Here is a 19,169-nt window from a genome sequence, read left to right as displayed (position 1 = left end):
GTGGAACGAGCAGCTGTCTACCCTTAGCAGGAGGGCTCCTGATTACATACCTCTCCTGCTGCTGCTGCTGCTGGCTGTCCAGCAGCAGACTGAAGGTGGCTGCTGCTGTGCACAGGTATATAAAGGCTCAGAGCCTATTATGAAACGCGCAGCCAGCGTTCCATTGCCACATTCCATCTACTGCAGGCAGGATACCTGGCTGGCTGAATGTCGCTGAGAAGCTCACAGAGACCGCCATAAGCAACAGTTTAACAGAATGCCACAGACTAATCAACCAAACTTTTTGGGTTGGGTTCTCTTTTATAGTCTGCAGGCATTAAATGAAAGAAGTCAGTGTTCCAGCAGAAGGAGACAACGTTTCAGAAAAGGCATTGTAGCAAACCAAAAAAGAAATTTTAAGCGCAGCAGAGTAACCAGCGCACATACCTGTTAGCTCAGGTGAGTTTAAAAGGCTGCTGTTGATAACAAGGGCATTTGCTAAATAGATGGTGTGTGTGCAACAATATACTGAAAAGTCAATTATATTGTGCAGCTTATCTCACCACCTGTAGTTATTTAGGTGAAAGCTCCAAAATGCTTGCCTAATATGTCTGTTTATCCAAAAGGAAGTAAAAAGGGAGAGCTAGAAAGATAGCATTGCATCACATTACATGGCAATGCAATGCACAGTTGCTGAAGTTGAACCAAAATGAGCTTGTAATCTGGCTTCTGCAACTTTGAACATGAAAAATCCAATGAGGAGAAGAAAAGCAAAGCCAAAGAGTCCATCCCAAAATCCGACAAACAAGCAAAATGAACAAAAAACATTGAATTCAATTCTTTCTGATTTTAGAAACTGCATTAAAGAAGGGGTGCACCGGTCCTGGAGATACTGCAATACCAGGTCAATGCGTGGAGTGGACAGAGCAAGCTCTTTTTCCATCTCCCTGTTCTAAAAATCCATTTAATATATGGTCCCCAGATAGGGGACGTATCAGATATTAAACTGATAAGAACAGATACTACACTTGATCTTAGCCAAAAGGCCGAGAAGCGATAACCAGAATTGGTTTCAAACTACGGAGCCACCCAAGGATCCTGAAAAGTCCATTTGTGGAGATGAGCTCCTGGACTCCCGTTAAGAAGACATGTTGTCAACCTCTAGATCCCTTACATGCCTGCAATTTTCGGCTTGCTGCTGCTGCAATCCACGCGTTTTAGATCTGCATAACTCCACCTCTTTAAACACAGCACCTTCACCCCCTGCTGTTCCCACCCGCCTCAACACCGTTGGAAGGGAGGAGAACCAATTAAGGCGGGGGGTGGGGTGGAACGAGCAGCTGTCTACCCTTAGCAGGAGGGCTCCTGATTACATACCTCTCCTGCTGCTGCTGCTGCTGGCTGTCCAGCAGCAGACTGAAGGTGGCTGCTGCTGTGCACAGGTATATAAAGGCTCAGAGCCTATTATGACACGCGCAGCCAGCGTTCCATTGCCACATTCCATCTACTGCAGGCAGGATACCTGGCTGGCTGAATGTCGCTGAGAAGCTCACAGAGACCGCCATAAGCAACAGTTTAACAGAATGCCACAGACTAATCAACCAAACTTTTTGGGTTGGGTTCTCTTTTATAGTCTGCAGGCATTAAATGAAAGAAGTCAGTGTTCCAGCAGAAGAGACAACGTTTCAGAAAAGGCATTGTAGCAAACCAAAAAAGAAATTTTAAGCGCAGCAGAGTAACCAGCGCACATACCTGTTAGCTCAGGTGAGTTTAAAAGGCTGCTGTTGATAACAAGGGCATTTGCTAAATAGATGGTGTGTGTGCAACAATATACTGAAAGGTCAATTATATTGTGCAGCTTATCTCACCACCTGTAGTTATTTAGGTGAAAGCTCCAAAATGCTTGCCTAATATGTCTGTTTATCCAAAAGGAAGTAAAAAGGGAGAGCTAGAAAGATAGCATTGCATCACATTACATGGCAATGCAATGCACAGTTGCTGAAGTTGAACCAAAATGAGCTTGTAATCTGGCTTCTGCAACTTTGAACATGAAAAATCCAATGAGGAAAACAAAAGCAAAGCCAAAGAGTCCATCCCAAAATCCGACAAACAAGCAAAATGAACAAAAAACATTGAATTCAATTCTTTCTGATTTTAGAAACTGCATTAAAGAAGGGGTGCACCGGTCCTGGAGATACTGCAATACCAGGTCAATGCGTGGAGTGGACAGAGCAAGCTCTTTTTCCATCTCCCTGTTCTAAAAATCCATTTAATATATGGTCCCCAGATAGGGGACGTATCAGATATTAAACTGATAAGAACAGATACTACACTTGATCTTAGCCAAAAGGCCGAGAAGCGATAACCAGAATTGGTTTCAAACTACGGAGCCACCCAAGGATCCTGAAAAGTCCATTTGTGGAGATGAGCTCCTGGACTCCCGTTAAGAAGACATGTTGTCAACCTCTAGATCCCTTACATGCCTGCACTTTTCGGCTTGCTGCTGCTGCAATCCACGCGTTTTAGATCTGCGTAACTCCACCTCTTTAAACACAGCACCTTCACCCCCTGCTGTTCCCACCCGCCTCAACACCGTTGGAAGGGAGGAGAACCAATTAAGGCGGGGGGTGGGGTGGAACGAGCAGCTGTCTACCCTTAGGAGGAGGGCTCCTGATTACATACCTCTCCTGCTGCTGCTGCTGCTGGCTGTCCAGCAGCAGACTGAAGGTGGCTGCTGCTGTGCACAGGTATATAAAGGCTCAGAGCCTATTATGACACGCGCAGCCAGCGTTCCATTGCCACATTCCATCTACTGCAGGCAGGATACCTGGCTGGCTGAATGTCGCTGAGAAGCTCACAGAGACCGCCATAAGCAACAGTTTAACAGAATGCCACAGACTAATCAACCAAACTTTTTGGGTTGGGTTCTCTTTTATAGTCTGCAGGCATTAAATGAAAGAAGTCAGTGTTCCAGCAGAAGGAGACAACGTTTCAGAAAAGGCATTGTAGCAAACCAAAAAAGAAATTTTAAGCGCAGCAGAGTAACCAGCGCACATACCTGTTAGCTCAGGTGAGTTTAAAAGGCTGCTGTTGATAACAAGGGCATTTGCTAAATAGATGGTGTGTGTGCAACAATATACTGAAAGGTCAATTATATTGTGCAGCTTATCTCACCACCTGTAGTTATTTAGGTGAAAGCTCCAAAATGCTTGCCTAATATGTCTGTTTATCCAAAAGGAAGTAAAAAGGGAGAGCTAGAAAGATAGCATTGCATCACATTACATGGCAATGCAATGCACAGTTGCTGAAGTTGAACCAAAATGAGCTTGTAATCTGGCTTCTGCAACTTTGAACATGAAAAATCCAATGAGGAGAAGAAAAGCAAAGCCAAAGAGTCCATCCCAAAATCCGACAAACAAGCAAAATGAACAAAAAACATTGAATTCAATTCTTTCTGATTTTAGAAACTGCATTAAAGAAGGGGTGCACCGGTCCTGGAGATACTGCAATACCAGGTCAATGCGTGGAGTGGACAGAGCAAGCTCTTTTTCCATCTCCCTGTTCTAAAAATCCATTTAATATATGGTCCCCAGATAGGGGACGTATCAGATATTAAACTGATAAGAACAGATACTACACTTGATCTTAGCCAAAAGGCCGAGAAGCGATAACCAGAATTGGTTTCAAACTACGGAGCCACCCAAGGATCCTGAAAAGTCCATTTGTGGAGATGAGCTCCTGGACTCCCGTTAAGAAGACATGTTGTCAACCTCTAGATCCCTTACATGCCTGCACTTTTCGGCTTGCTGCTGCTGCAATCCACGCGTTTTAGATCTGCATAACTCCACCTCTTTAAACACAGCACCTTCACCCCCTGCTGTTCCCACCCGCCTCAACACCGTTGGAAGGGAGGAGAACCAATTAAGGCGGGGGGTGGGGTGGAACGAGCAGCTGTCTACCCTTAGCAGGAGGGCTCCTGATTACATACCTCTCCTGCTGCTGCTGCTGCTGGCTGTCCAGCAGCAGACTGAAGGTGGCTGCTGCTGTGCACAGGTATATAAAGGCTCAGAGCCTATTATGACACGCGCAGCCAGCGTTCCATTGCCACATTCCATCTACTGCAGGCAGGATACCTGGCTGGCTGAATGTCGCTGAGAAGCTCACAGAGACCGCCATAAGCAACAGTTTAACAGAATGCCACAGACTAATCAACCAAACTTTTTGGGTTGGGTTCTCTTTTATAGTCTGCAGGCATTAAATGAAAGAAGTCAGTGTTCCAGCAGAAGGAGACAACGTTTCAGAAAAGGCATTGTAGCAAACCAAAAAAGAAATTTTAAGCGCAGCAGAGTAACCAGCGCACATACCTGTTAGCTCAGGTGAGTTTAAAAGGCTGCTGTTGATAACAAGGGCATTTGCTAAATAGATGGTGTGTGTGCAACAATATACTGAAAGGTCAATTATATTGTGCAGCTTATCTCACCACCTGTAGTTATTTAGGTGAAAGCTCCAAAATGCTTGCCTAATATGTCTGTTTATCCAAAAGGAAGTAAAAAGGGAGAGCTAGAAAGATAGCATTGCATCACATTACATGGCAATGCAATGCACAGTTGCTGAAGTTGAACCAAAATGAGCTTGTAATCTGGCTTCTGCAACTTTGAACATGAAAAATCCAATGAGGAGAAGAAAAGCAAAGCCAAAGAGTCCATCCCAAAATCCGACAAACAAGCAAAATGAACAAAAAACATTGAATTCAATTCTTTCTGATTTTAGAAACTGCATTAAAGAAGGGGTGCACCGGTCCTGGAGATACTGCAATACCAGGTCAATGCGTGGAGTGGACAGAGCAAGCTCTTTTTCCATCTCCCTGTTCTAAAAATCCATTTAATATATGGTCCCCAGATAGGGGACGTATCAGATATTAAACTGATAAGAACAGATTTTTTTTTTTTTTTTTTTTCCAAACACTCAGAAATTAAGTTTTATAATCTTAAATCATATATCACTAAACTCAAGATTTTAGTTCCATCATCGTGTTTAGATATTATATTTATATTTTTTCATTTGAATTAATATATATAAAGTTAAACATAACAATTCCTTTACAGTTTCAACAGTTTCCAAACAAATCACAACTGACATTACTTCACCCGGTTTCCCAAACTAAATATCCCCTTTTTCCCTTTTACTTTCCTCCCAACAAAACCCCTTAACTTCTTTTCTTCCTCCTCATGCTCTAACCGCATCTGTTCCCAATCATACTCTTCCTCATCATCTCTGAAAGTCACCACCTTCTCCAAAACTTTACCCTTTTCCTCTTTTACTTCTTTCTTTTCACCAGATACTTTCCTTGATCCACAATTTTCCTGTACCGTTACCTTTTTCTTCACCTTTAAACTTTCAACTTCTTTTCCCTGCTTATTCTCCTCTATAATTATCGCATCAACTTCCTTCTTCATTTTATCACCAATATCTTCCTTTTGTCCTCCAAAGTTCTTTTCAAAAGTTCCTTTGCTGCTTTCCATGTAACAATACCCAGAACTCCCGTTTACCATAATCCTCCCATTATGCAAATTTTCTTCTCCTGTTGTCCACACCAAAAAACGTCTATTTCCGTTCCAAATACCAACTTTGTTCCTGTATAATTTCTGAAACTTTACCATCTTACATTTAGATTCCAAAAAAACCATTATCTCCTCTATTTCCACAAACGGATTGTCCATGTAAATTATCACACTCTTCGGTTTCCCCATGAATGATGCACTTACTCCAATTTTCCCAGAATCCTCTTCACTCCAGCATTTGAAAAAATGAATGCACTTTTCCTCAGAAACTAGAGTCACATCACAAACTTTACCTTGCTTTATTTCTTGCATACAGTAGATATCCTTCTCCAAAACTTCATGTTTCCTCAAAATTTCCAGAATCCATTTTTCTTCCAAAAAAGTTTCTTCCGTCTCCCGTTTCACAAAAAAACGTAAGCATCTCTTCTTTTTCCAAAACTCCATCTCAACAATCCGTTTTCCTTCCGTTTTTCCTTTTAATCCTCCAAATGTTGCCACCACAGCTATGTGTGGCGACAGTTGCCCCCCACAGCTATGTGTGGTGACAAGGTGATCGCCTCTCGTTGCCCAGGGACTAATCCGACTCCCTAATAGCAGCAGGGGGGTTTAGCTCCACCGATGAGTGTAGCGATCCCCCCAGGCCAAGGAGCCGGGCACCCCAAGCACCTCCCAGTCAAGACCAAGGCAGCAACCGCTAGATCACTGCACTTGATCTTAGCCAAAAGGCCGAGAAGCGATAACCAGAATTGGTTTCAAACTACGGAGCCACCCAAGGATCCTGAAAAGTCCATTTGTGGAGATGAGCTCCTGGACTCCCGTTAAGAAGACATGTTGTCAACCTCTAGATCCCTTACATGCCTGCACTTTTCGGCTTGCTGCTGCTGCAATCCACGCGTTTTAGATCTGCATAACTCCACCTCTTTAAACACAGCACCTTCACCCCCTGCTGTTCCCACCCGCCTCAACACCGTTGGAAGGGAGGAGAACCAATTAAGGCGGGGGGTGGGGTGGAACGAGCAGCTGTCTACCCTTAGCAGGAGGGCTCCTGATTACATACCTCTCCTGCTGCTGCTGCTGCTGGCTGTCCAGCAGCAGACTGAAGGTGGCTGCTGCTGTGCACAGGTATATAAAGGCTCAGAGCCTATTATGACACGCGCAGCCAGCGTTCCATTGCCACATTCCATCTACTGCAGGCAGGATACCTGGCTGGCTGAATGTCGCTGAGAAGCTCACAGAGACCGCCATAAGCAACAGTTTAACAGAATGCCACAGACTAATCAACCAAACTTTTTGGGTTGGGTTCTCTTTTATAGTCTGCAGGCATTAAATGAAAGAAGTCAGTGTTCCAGCAGAAGGAGACAACGTTTCAGAAAAGGCATTGTAGCAAACCAAAAAAGAAATTTTAAGCGCAGCAGAGTAACCAGCGCACATACCTGTTAGCTCAGGTGAGTTTAAAAGGCTGCTGTTGATAACAAGGGCATTTGCTAAATAGATGGTGTGTGTGCAACAATATACTGAAAGGTCAATTATATTGTGCAGCTTATCTCACCACCTGTAGTTATTTAGGTGAAAGCTCCAAAATGCTTGCCTAATATGTCTGTTTATCCAAATGGAAGTAAAAAGGGAGAGCTAGAAAGATAGCATTGCATCACATTACATGGCAATGCAATGCACAGTTGCTGAAGTTGAACCAAAATGAGCTTGTAATCTGGCTTCTGCAACTTTGAACATGAAAAATCCAATGAGGAGAAGAAAAGAAAAGCCAAAGAGTCCATCCCAAAATCCGACAAACAAGCAAAATGAACAAAAAACATTGAATTCAATTCTTTCTGATTTTAGAAACTGCATTAAAGAAGGGGTGCACCGGTCCTGGAGATACTGCAATACCAGGTCAATGCGTGGAGTGGACAGAGCAAGCTCTTTTTCCATCTCCCTGTTCTAAAAATCCATTTAATATATGGTCCCCAGATAGGGGACGTATCAGATATTAAACTGATAAGAACAGATACTACACTTGATCTTAGCCAAAAGGCCGAGAAGCGATAACCAGAATTGGTTTCAAACTACGGAGCCACCCAAGGATCCTGAAAAGTCCATTTGTGGAGATGAGCTCCTGGACTCCCGTTAAGAAGACATGTTGTCAACCTCTAGATCCCTTACATGCCTGCACTTTTCGGCTTGCTGCTGCTGCAATCCACGCATTTTAGATCTGCATAACTCCACCTCTTTAAACACAGCACCTTCACCCCCTGCTGTTCCCACCCGCCTCAACACCGTTGGAAGGGAGGAGAACCAATTAAGGCGGGGGGTGGGGTGGAACGAGCAGCTGTCTACCCTTAGCAGGAGGGCTCCTGATTACATACCTCTCCTGCTGCTGCTGCTGCTGGCTGTCCAGCAGCAGACTGAAGGTGGCTGCTGCTGTGCACAGGTATATAAAGGCTCAGAGCCTATTATGACACGCGCAGCCAGCGTTCCATTGCCACATTCCATCTACTGCAGGCAGGATACCTGGCTGGCTGAATGTCGCTGAGAAGCTCACAGAGACCGCCATAAGCAACAGTTTAACAGAATGCCACAGACTAATCAACCAAACTTTTTGGGTTGGGTTCTCTTTTATAGTCTGCAGGCATTAAATGAAAGAAGTCAGTGTTCCAGCAGAAGGAGACAACGTTTCAGAAAAGGCATTGTAGCAAACCAAAAAAGAAATTTTAAGCGCAGCAGAGTAACCAGCGCACATACCTGTTAGCTCAGGTGAGTTTAAAAGGCTGCTGTTGATAACAAGGGCATTTGCTAAATAGATGGTGTGTGTGCAACAATATACTGAAAGGTCAATTATATTGTGCAGCTTATCTCACCACCTGTAGTTATTTAGGTGAAAGCTCCAAAATGCTTGCCTAATATGTCTGTTTATCCAAAAGGAAGTAAAAAGGGAGAGCTAGAAAGATAGCATTGCATCACATTACATGGCAATGCAATGCACAGTTGCTGAAGTTGAACCAAAATGAGCTTGTAATCTGGCTTCTGCAACTTTGAACATGAAAAATCCAATGAGGAGAAGAAAAGCAAAGCCAAAGAGTCCATCCCAAAATCCGACAAACAAGCAAAATGAACAAAAAACATTGAATTCAATTCTTTCTGATTTTAGAAACTGCATTAAAGAAGGGGTGCACCGGTCCTGGAGATACTGCAATACGAGGTCAATGCGTGGAGTGGACAGAGCAAGCTCTTTTTCCATCTCCCTGTTCTAAAAATCCATTTAATATATGGTCCCCAGATAGGGGACGTATCAGATATTAAACTGATAAGAACAGATTTTTTTTTTTTTTTTTTTTTCCAAACACTCAGAAATTAAGTTTTATAATCTTAAATCATATATCACTAAACTCAAGATTTTAGTTCCATCATCGTGTTTAGATATTATATTTATATTTTTTCATTTGAATTAATATATATAAAGTTAAACATAACAATTCCTTTACAGTTTCAACAGTTTCCAAACAAATCACAACTGACATTACTTCACCCGGTTTCCCAAACTAAATATCCCCTTTTTCCCTTTTACTTTCCTCCCAACAAAACCCCTTAACTTCTTTTCTTCCTCCTCATGCTCTAACCGCATCTGTTCCCAATCATACTCTTCCTCATCATCTCTGAAAGTCACCACCTTCTCCAAAACTTTACCCTTTTCCTCTTTTACTTCTTTCTTTTCACCAGATACTTTCCTTGATCCACAATTTTCCTGTACCGTTACCTTTTTCTTCACCTTTAAACTTTCAACTTCTTTTCCCTGCTTATTCTCCTCTATAATTATCGCATCAACTTCCTTCTTCATTTTATCACCAATATCTTCCTTTTGTCCTCCAAAGTTCTTTTCAAAAGTTCCTTTGCTGCTTTCCATGTAACAATACCCAGAACTCCCGTTTACCATAATCCTCCCATTATGCAAATTTTCTTCTCCTGTTGTCCACACCAAAAAACGTCTCTTTCCGTTCCAAATACCAACTTTGTTCCTGTATAATTTCTGAAACTTTACCATCTTACATTTAGATTCCAAAAAAACCATTATCTCCTCTATTTCCACAAACGGATTGTCCATGTAAATTATCACACTCTTCGGTTTCCCCATGAATGATGCACTTACTCCAATTTTCCCAGAATCCTCTTCACTCCAGCATTTGAAAAAATGAATGCACTTTTCCTCAGAAACTAGAGTCACATCACAAACTTTACCTTGCTTTATTTCTTGCATACAGTAGATATCCTTCTCCAAAACTTCATGTTTCCTCAAAATTTCCAGAATCCATTTTTCTTCCAAAAAAGTTTCTTCCGTCTCCCGTTTCACAAAAAAACGTAAGCATCTCTTCTTTTTCCAAAACTCCATCTCAACAATCCGTTTTCCTTCCGTTTTTCCTTTTAATCCTCCAAATGTTGCCACCACAGCTATGTGTGGCGACAGTTGCCCCCCACAGCTATGTGTGGTGACAAGGTGATCGCCTCTCGTTGCCCAGGGACTAATCCGACTCCCTAATAGCAGCAGGGGGGTTTAGCTCCACCGATGAGTGTAGCGATCCCCCCAGGCCAAGGAGCCGGGCACCCCAAGCACCTCCCAGTCAAGACCAAGGCAGCAACCGCTAGATCACTGCACTTGATCTTAGCCAAAAGGCCGAGAAGCGATAACCAGAATTGGTTTCAAACTACGGAGCCACCCAAGGATCCTGAAAAGTCCATTTGTGGAGATGAGCTCCTGGACTCCCGTTAAGAAGACATGTTGTCAACCTCTAGATCCCTTACATGCCTGCACTTTTCGGCTTGCTGCTGCTGCAATCCACGCGTTTTAGATCTGCATAACTCCACCTCTTTAAACACAGCACCTTCACCCCCTGCTGTTCCCACCCGCCTCAACACCGTTGGAAGGGAGGAGAACCAATTAAGGCGGGGGGTGGGGTGGAACGAGCAGCTGTCTACCCTTAGCAGGAGGGCTCCTGATTACATACCTCTCCTGCTGCTGCTGCTGCTGGCTGTCCAGCAGCAGACTGAAGGTGGCTGCTGCTGTGCACAGGTATATAAAGGCTCAGAGCCTATTATGACACGCGCAGCCAGCGTTCCATTGCCACATTCCATCTACTGCAGGCAGGATACCTGGCTGGCTGAATGTCGCTGAGAAGCTCACAGAGACCGCCATAAGCAACAGTTTAACAGAATGCCACAGACTAATCAACCAAACTTTTTGGGTTGGGTTCTCTTTTATAGTCTGCAGGCATTAAATGAAAGAAGTCAGTGTTCCAGCAGAAGGAGACAACGTTTCAGAAAAGGCATTGTAGCAAACCAAAAAAGAAATTTTAAGCGCAGCAGAGTAACCAGCGCACATACCTGTTAGCTCAGGTGAGTTTAAAAGGCTGCTGTTGATAACAAGGGCATTTGCTAAATAGATGGTGTGTGTGCAACAATATACTGAAAGGTCAATTATATTGTGCAGCTTATCTCACCACCTGTAGTTATTTAGGTGAAAGCTCCAAAATGCTTGCCTAATATGTCTGTTTATCCAAAAGGAAGTAAAAAGGGAGAGCTAGAAAGATAGCATTGCATCACATTACATGGCAATGCAATGCACAGTTGCTGAAGTTGAACCAAAATGAGCTTGTAATCTGGCTTCTGCAACTTTGAACATGAAAAATCCAATGAGGAGAAGAAAAGCAAAGCCAAAGAGTCCATCCCAAAATCCGACAAACAAGCAAAATGAACAAAAAACATTGAATTCAATTCTTTCTGATTTTAGAAACTGCATTAAAGAAGGGGTGCACCGGTCCTGGAGATACTGCAATACCAGGTCAATGCGTGGAGTGGACAGAGCAAGCTCTTTTTCCATCTCCCTGTTCTAAAAATCCATTTAATATATGGTCCCCAGATAGGGGACGTATCAGATATTAAACTGATAAGAACAGATTTTTTTTTTTTTTTTTTTTTTGTTCCAAACACTCAGAAATTAAGTTTTATAATCTTAAATCATATATCACCAAACTCAAGATTTTAGTTCCATCATCGTGTTTAGATATTATATTTATATTTTTTAATTTGAATTAATATATATAAAGTTAAACATAACAATTCCTTTGCAGTTTCAACAGTTTCCAAACAAATCACAACTGACATTACTTCACCCGGTTTCCCAAACTAAATATCCCCTTTTTCTCTTTTACTTTCCTCCCAACAAAACCCCTTAACTTCTTTTCTTCCTCCTCATGCTCTAACCGCATCTGTTCCCAATCATACTCTTCCTCATCATCTCTGAAAGTCACCACCTTCTCCAAAACTTTACCCTTTTCCTCTTTTACTTCTTTCTTTTCACCAGATACTTTCCTTGATCCACAATTTTCCTGTACCGTTACCTTTTTCTTCAATTTCACCTTTAAACTTTCAACTTCTTTTCCCTGCTTATTCTCCTCTATAATTATCGCATCAACTTCCTTCTTCATTTTATCACCAATATCTTCCTTTTGTCCTCCAAAGTTCTTTTCAAAAGTTCCTTTGCTGCTTTCCATGTAACAATACCCAGAACTCCCGTTTAACATAATCCTCCCATTATGCAAATTTTCTTCTCCTGTTGTCCACACCAAAAAACGTCTCTTTCCGTTCCAAATACCAACTTTGTTCCTGTATAATTTCTGAAACTTTACCATCTTACATTTAGATTCCAAAAAAACCATTATCTCCTCTATTTCCACAAACGGATTGTCCATGTAAATTATCACACTCTTCGGTTTCCCCATGAATGATGCACTTACTCCAATTTTCCCAGAATCCTCTTCACTCCAGCCTTTGAAAAAATGAATGCACTTTTCCTCAGAAACTAGAATCACATCACAAACTTTACCTTTCTTTATTTCTTGCATACAGTAGATATCCTTCTCCAAAACTTCATATTTCCTCAAAATTTCCAGAATCCATTTTTCTTCCAAAAAAGTTTCTTCCGTCTCCCGTTTCACAAAAAAATGTAAGCATCTCTTCTTTTTCCAAAACTCCATCTCAACGATCCGTTTTCCTTCCGTTTTTTCCTTTTAATCCTCCAAATGTTGCCACCACAGCTATGTGTGGCGACAGTTGCCCCCCACAGCTATGTGTGGTGACAAGGTGATCGCCTCTCGTTGCCCAGGGACTAATCCGACTCCCTAATAGCAGCAGGGGGGTTTAGCTCCACCGATAAGTGTAGCGATCCCCCCAGGCCAAGGAGTCGGGTACCCCAAGCGCCTCCCAGCCAAGACCAAGGCAGAAACCGCTAGATCACTGCACTTGATCTTAGCCAAAAGGCCGAGAAGCGATAACCAGAATTGGTTTCAAACTACGGAGCCACCCAAGGATCCTGAAAAGTCCATTTGTGGAGATGAGCTCCTGGACTCCCGTTAAGAAGACATGTTGTCAACCTCTAGATCCCTTACATGCCTGCACTTTTCGGCTTGCTGCTGCTGCAATCCACGCGTTTTAGATCTGCATAACTCCACCTCTTTAAACACAGCACCTTCACCCCCTGCTGTTCCCACCCGCCTCAACACCGTTGGAAGGGAGGAGAACCAATTAAGGCGGGGGGTGGGGTGGAACGAGCAGCTGTCTACCCTTAGCAGGAGGGCTCCTGATTACATACCTCTCCTGCTGCTGCTGCTGCTGGCTGTCCAGCAGCAGACTGAAGGTGGCTGCTGCTGTGCACAGGTATATAAAGGCTCAGAGCCTATTATGAAACGCGCAGCCAGCGTTCCATTGCCACATTCCATCTACTGCAGGCAGGATACCTGGCTGGCTGAATGTCGCTGAGAAGCTCACAGAGACCGCCATAAGCAACAGTTTAACAGAATGCCACAGACTAATCAACCAAACTTTTTGGGTTGGGTTCTCTTTTATAGTCTGCAGGCATTAAATGAAAGAAGTCAGTGTTCCAGCAGAAGGAGACAACGTTTCAGAAAAGGCATTGTAGCAAACCAAAAAAGAAATTTTAAGCGCAGCAGAGTAACCAGCGCACATACCTGTTAGCTCAGGTGAGTTTAAAAGGCTGCTGTTGATAACAAGGGCATTTGCTAAATAGATGGTGTGTGTGCAACAATATACTGAAAAGTCAATTATATTGTGCAGCTTATCTCACCACCTGTAGTTATTTAGGTGAAAGCTCCAAAATGCTTGCCTAATATGTCTGTTTATCCAAAAGGAAGTAAAAAGGGAGAGCTAGAAAGATAGCATTGCATCACATTACATGGCAATGCAATGCACAGTTGCTGAAGTTGAACCAAAATGAGCTTGTAATCTGGCTTCTGCAACTTTGAACATGAAAAATCCAATGAGGAGAAGAAAAGCAAAGCCAAAGAGTCCATCCCAAAATCCGACAAACAAGCAAAATGAACAAAAAACATTGAATTCAATTCTTTCTGATTTTAGAAACTGCATTAAAGAAGGGGTGCACCGGTCCTGGAGATACTGCAATACCAGGTCAATGCGTGGAGTGGACAGAGCAAGCTCTTTTTCCATCTCCCTGTTCTAAAAATCCATTTAATATATGGTCCCCAGATAGGGGACGTATCAGATATTAAACTGATAAGAACAGATACTACACTTGATCTTAGCCAAAAGGCCGAGAAGCGATAACCAGAATTGGTTTCAAACTACGGAGCCACCCAAGGATCCTGAAAAGTCCATTTGTGGAGATGAGCTCCTGGACTCCCGTTAAGAAGACATGTTGTCAACCTCTAGATCCCTTACATGCCTGCAATTTTCGGCTTGCTGCTGCTGCAATCCACGCGTTTTAGATCTGCATAACTCCACCTCTTTAAACACAGCACCTTCACCCCCTGCTGTTCCCACCCGCCTCAACACCGTTGGAAGGGAGGAGAACCAATTAAGGCGGGGGGTGGGGTGGAACGAGCAGCTGTCTACCCTTAGCAGGAGGGCTCCTGATTACATACCTCTCCTGCTGCTGCTGCTGCTGGCTGTCCAGCAGCAGACTGAAGGTGGCTGCTGCTGTGCACAGGTATATAAAGGCTCAGAGCCTATTATGACACGCGCAGCCAGCGTTCCATTGCCACATTCCATCTACTGCAGGCAGGATACCTGGCTGGCTGAATGTCGCTGAGAAGCTCACAGAGACCGCCATAAGCAACAGTTTAACAGAATGCCACAGACTAATCAACCAAACTTTTTGGGTTGGGTTCTCTTTTATAGTCTGCAGGCATTAAATGAAAGAAGTCAGTGTTCCAGCAGAAGAGACAACGTTTCAGAAAAGGCATTGTAGCAAACCAAAAAAGAAATTTTAAGCGCAGCAGAGTAACCAGCGCACATACCTGTTAGCTCAGGTGAGTTTAAAAGGCTGCTGTTGATAACAAGGGCATTTGCTAAATAGATGGTGTGTGTGCAACAATATACTGAAAGGTCAATTATATTGTGCAGCTTATCTCACCACCTGTAGTTATTTAGGTGAAAGCTCCAAAATGCTTGCCTAATATGTCTGTTTATCCAAAAGGAAGTAAAAAGGGAGAGCTAGAAAGATAGCATTGCATCACATTACATGGCAATGCAATGCACAGTTGCTGAAGTTGAACCAAAATGAGCTTGTAATCTGGCTTCTGCAACTTTGAACATGAAAAATCCAATGAGGAAAACAAAAGCAAAGCCAAAGAGTCCATCCCAAAATCCGACAAACAAGCAAAATGAACAAAAAACATTGAATTCAATTCTTTCTGATTTTAGAAACTGCATTAAAGAAGGGGTGCACCGGTCCTGGAGATACTGCAATACCAGGTCAATGCGTGGAGTGGACAGAGCAAGCTCTTTTTCCATCTCCCTGTTCTAAAAATCCATTTAATATATGGTCCCCAGATAGGGGACGTATCAGATATTAAACTGATAAGAACAGATACTACACTTGATCTTAGCCAAAAGGCCGAGAAGCGATAACCAGAATTGGTTTCAAACTACGGAGCCACCCAAGGATCCTGAAAAGTCCATTTGTGGAGATGAGCTCCTGGACTCCCGTTAAGAAGACATGTTGTCAACCTCTAGATCCCTTACATGCCTGCACTTTTCGGCTTGCTGCTGCTGCAATCCACGCGTTTTAGATCTGCATAACTCCACCTCTTTAAACACAGCACCTTCACCCCCTGCTGTTCCCACCCGCCTCAACACCGTTGGAAGGGAGGAGAACCAATTAAGGCGGGGGGTGGGGTGGAACGAGCAGCTGTCTACCCTTAGCAGGAGGGCTCCTGATTACATACCTCTCCTGCTGCTGCTGCTGCTGGCTGTCCAGCAGCAGACTGAAGGTGGCTGCTGCTGTGCACAGGTATATAAAGGCTCAGAGCCTATTATGACACGCGCAGCCAGCGTTCCATTGCCACATTCCATCTACTGCAGGCAGGATACCTGGCTGGCTGAATGTCGCTGAGAAGCTCACAGAGACCGCCATAAGCAACAGTTTAACAGAATGCCACAGACTAATCAACCAAACTTTTTGGGTTGGGTTCTCTTTTATAGTCTGCAGGCATTAAATGAAAGAAGTCAGTGTTCCAGCAGAAGGAGACAACGTTTCAGAAAAGGCATTGTAGCAAACCAAAAAAGAAATTTTAAGCGCAGCAGAGTAACCAGCGCACATACCTGTTAGCTCAGGTGAGTTTAAAAGGCTGCTGTTGATAACAAGGGCATTTGCTAAATAGATGGTGTGTGTGCAACAATATACTGAAAGGTCAATTATATTGTGCAGCTTATCTCACCACCTGTAGTTATTTAGGTGAAAGCTCCAAAATGCTTGCCTAATATGTCTGTTTATCCAAAAGGAAGTAAAAAGGGAGAGCTAGAAAGATAGCATTGCATCACATTACATGGCAATGCAATGCACAGTTGCTGAAGTTGAACCAAAATGAGCTTGTAATCTGGCTTCTGCAACTTTGAACATGAAAAATCCAATGAGGAGAAGAAAAGCAAAGCCAAAGAGTCCATCCCAAAATCCGACAAACAAGCAAAATGAACAAAAAACATTGAATTCAATTCTTTCTGATTTTAGAAACTGCATTAAAGAAGGGGTGCACCGGTCCTGGAGATACTGCAATACCAGGTCAATGCGTGGAGTGGACAGAGCAAGCTCTTTTTCCATCTCCCTGTTCTAAAAATCCATTTAATATATGGTCCCCAGATAGGGGACGTATCAGATATTAAACTGATAAGAACAGATACTACACTTGATCTTAGCCAAAAGGCCGAGAAGCGATAACCAGAATTGGTTTCAAACTACGGAGCCACCCAAGGATCCTGAAAAGTCCATTTGTGGAGATGAGCTCCTGGACTCCCGTTAAGAAGACATGTTGTCAACCTCTAGATCCCTTACATGCCTGCACTTTTCGGCTTGCTGCTGCTGCAATCCACGCGTTTTAGATCTGCATAACTCCACCTCTTTAAACACAGCACCTTCACCCCCTGCTGTTCCCACCCGCCTCAACACCGTTGGAAGGGAGGAGAACCAATTAAGGCGGGGGGTGGGGTGGAACGAGCAGCTGTCTACCCTTAGCAGGAGGGCTCCTGATTACATACCTCTCCTGTTGCTGCTGCTGCTGGCTGTCCAGCAGCAGACTGAAGGTGGCTGCTGCTGTGCACAGGTATATAAAGGCTCAGAGCCTATTATGACACGCGCAGCCAGCGTTCCATTGCCACATTCCATCTACTGCAGGCAGGATACCTGGCTGGCTGAATGTCGCTGAGAAGCTCACAGAGACCGCCATAAGCAACAGTTTAACAGAATGCCACAGACTAATCAACCAAACTTTTTGGGTTGGGTTCTCTTTTATAGTCTGCAGGCATTAAATGAAAGAAGTCAGTGTTCCAGCAGAAGGAGACAACGTTTCAGAAAAGGCATTGTAGCAAACCAAAAAAGAAATTTTAAGCGCAGCAGAGTAACCAGCGCACATACCTGTTAGCTCAGGTGAGTTTAAAAGGCTGCTGTTGATAACAAGGGCATTTGCTAAATAGATGGTGTGTGTGCAACAATATACTGAAAGGTCAATTATATTGTGCAGCTTATCTCACCACCTGTAGTTATTTAGGTGAAAGCTCCAAAATGCTTGCCTAATATGTCTGTTTATCCAAAAGGAAGTAAAAAGGGAGAGCTAGAAAGATAGCATTGCATCACATTACATGGCAATGCAATGCACAGTTGCTGAAGTTGAACCAAAATGAGCTTGTAATCTGGCTTCTGCAACTTTGAACAAGAAAAATCCAATGAGGAGAAGAAAAGCAAAGCCAAAGAGTCCATCCCAAAATCCGACAAACAAGCAAAATGAACAAAAAACATTGAATTCAATTCTTTCTGATTTTAGAAACTGCATTAAAGAAGGGGTGCACCGGTCCTGGAGATACTGCAATACCAGGTCAATGCGTGGAGTGGACAGAGCAAGCTCTTTTTCCATCTCCCTGTTCTAAAAATCCATTTAATATATGGTCCCCAGATAGGGGACGTATCAGATATTAAACTGATAAGAACAGATACTACACTTGATCTTAGCCAAAAGGCCGAGAAGCGATAACCAGAATTGGTTTCAAACTACGGAGCCACCCAAGGATCCTGAAAAGTCCATTTGTGGAGATGAGCTCCTGGACTCCCGTTAAGAAGACATGTTGTCAACCTCTAGATCCCTTACATGCCTGCACTTTTCGGCTTGCTGCTGCTGCAATCCACGCGTTTTAGATCTGCATAACTCCACCTCGTTAAACACAGCACCTTCACCCCCTGCTGTTCCCACCCGCCTCAACACCGTTGGAAGGGAGGAGAACCAATTAAGGCGGGGGGTGGGGTGGAACGAGCAGCTGTCTACCCTTAGCAGGAGGGCTCCTGATTACATACCTCTCCTGCTGCTGCTGCTGCTGGCTGTCCAGCAGCAGACTGAAGGTGGCTGCTGCTGTGCACAGGTATATAAAGGCTCAGAGCCTATTATGACACGCGCAGCCAGCGTTCCATTGCCACATTCCATCTACTGCAGGCAGGATACCTGGCTGGCTGAATGTCGCTGAGAAGCTCACAGAGACCGCCATAAGCAACAGTTTAACAGAATGCCACAGACTAATCAACCAAACTTTTTGGGTTGTGTTCTCTTTTATAGTCTGCAGGCATTAAATGAAAGAAGTCAGTGTTCCAGCAGAAGGAGACAACGTTTCAGAAAAGGCATTGTAGCAAACCAAAAAAGAAATTTTAAGCGCAGCAGAGTAACCAGCGCACATACCTGTTAGCTCAGGTGAGTTTAAAAGGCTGCTGTTGATAACAAGGGCATTTGCTAAATAGATGGTGTGTGTGCAACAATATACTGAAAGGTCAATTATATTGTGCAGCTTATCTCACCACCTGTAGTTATTTAGGTGAAAGCTCCAAAATGCTTGCCTAATATGTCTGTTTATCCAAAAGGAAGTAAAAAGGGAGAGCTAGAAAGATAGCATTGCATCACATTACATGGCAATGCAATGCACAGTTGCTGAAGTTGAACCAAAATGAGCTTGTAATCTGGCTTCTGCAACTTTGAACATGAAAAATCCAATGAGGAGAAGAAAAGCAAAGCCAAAGAGTCCATCCCAAAATCCGACAAACAAGCAAAATGAACAAAAAACATTGAATTCAATTCT

General features: G+C 43.4%; 11 non-coding genes across 11 annotated transcripts; all 11 read right to left on the bottom strand.

Annotated features, from left to right (window-relative positions):
* Positions 1–846: 846 nt before the first annotated feature.
* Positions 847–1,037, bottom strand: LOC141220854 (U2 spliceosomal RNA). The gene has a single exon (XR_012288985.1). It is a non-coding gene; the product is annotated as a U2 spliceosomal RNA (small nuclear RNA).
* Positions 1,038–2,151: 1,114 nt separating this feature from the next.
* Positions 2,152–2,342, bottom strand: LOC141220853 (U2 spliceosomal RNA). The gene has a single exon (XR_012288984.1). It is a non-coding gene; the product is annotated as a U2 spliceosomal RNA (small nuclear RNA).
* A 1,115-nt stretch (positions 2,343–3,457) lies between these two features.
* On the bottom strand, positions 3,458–3,648 carry LOC141220851 (U2 spliceosomal RNA). The gene has a single exon (XR_012288982.1). It is a non-coding gene; the product is annotated as a U2 spliceosomal RNA (small nuclear RNA).
* A 1,115-nt stretch (positions 3,649–4,763) lies between these two features.
* Positions 4,764–4,955, bottom strand: LOC141220908 (U2 spliceosomal RNA). The gene has a single exon (XR_012289035.1). It is a non-coding gene; the product is annotated as a U2 spliceosomal RNA (small nuclear RNA).
* A 2,438-nt stretch (positions 4,956–7,393) lies between these two features.
* Positions 7,394–7,584, bottom strand: LOC141220850 (U2 spliceosomal RNA). The gene has a single exon (XR_012288981.1). It is a non-coding gene; the product is annotated as a U2 spliceosomal RNA (small nuclear RNA).
* A 1,115-nt stretch (positions 7,585–8,699) lies between these two features.
* On the bottom strand, positions 8,700–8,892 carry LOC141220922 (U2 spliceosomal RNA). The gene has a single exon (XR_012289046.1). It is a non-coding gene; the product is annotated as a U2 spliceosomal RNA (small nuclear RNA).
* Positions 8,893–11,330: 2,438 nt separating this feature from the next.
* Positions 11,331–11,529, bottom strand: LOC141220912 (U2 spliceosomal RNA). Its single transcript, XR_012289039.1, has one exon. It is a non-coding gene; the product is annotated as a U2 spliceosomal RNA (small nuclear RNA).
* Positions 11,530–13,972: 2,443 nt separating this feature from the next.
* On the bottom strand, positions 13,973–14,163 carry LOC141220849 (U2 spliceosomal RNA). The gene has a single exon (XR_012288980.1). It is a non-coding gene; the product is annotated as a U2 spliceosomal RNA (small nuclear RNA).
* A 1,114-nt stretch (positions 14,164–15,277) lies between these two features.
* On the bottom strand, positions 15,278–15,468 carry LOC141220848 (U2 spliceosomal RNA). The gene has a single exon (XR_012288979.1). It is a non-coding gene; the product is annotated as a U2 spliceosomal RNA (small nuclear RNA).
* A 1,115-nt stretch (positions 15,469–16,583) lies between these two features.
* LOC141220847 (U2 spliceosomal RNA) lies at positions 16,584–16,774 on the bottom strand. The gene has a single exon (XR_012288978.1). It is a non-coding gene; the product is annotated as a U2 spliceosomal RNA (small nuclear RNA).
* A 1,115-nt stretch (positions 16,775–17,889) lies between these two features.
* LOC141220846 (U2 spliceosomal RNA) lies at positions 17,890–18,080 on the bottom strand. Its single transcript, XR_012288977.1, has one exon. It is a non-coding gene; the product is annotated as a U2 spliceosomal RNA (small nuclear RNA).
* Positions 18,081–19,169: the final 1,089 nt, after the last annotated feature.

The sequence above is a fragment of the Phyllobates terribilis genome, unplaced genomic scaffold (assembly GCF_046119375.1).
Source record: "Phyllobates terribilis strain yellow unplaced genomic scaffold, ASM4611937v1 Scaffold_304__1_contigs__length_2301189, whole genome shotgun sequence".
Taxonomy (NCBI): Eukaryota; Metazoa; Chordata; class Amphibia; order Anura; family Dendrobatidae; genus Phyllobates; species Phyllobates terribilis.
This window is presented reverse-complemented; position numbering and strand designations above follow the sequence as displayed.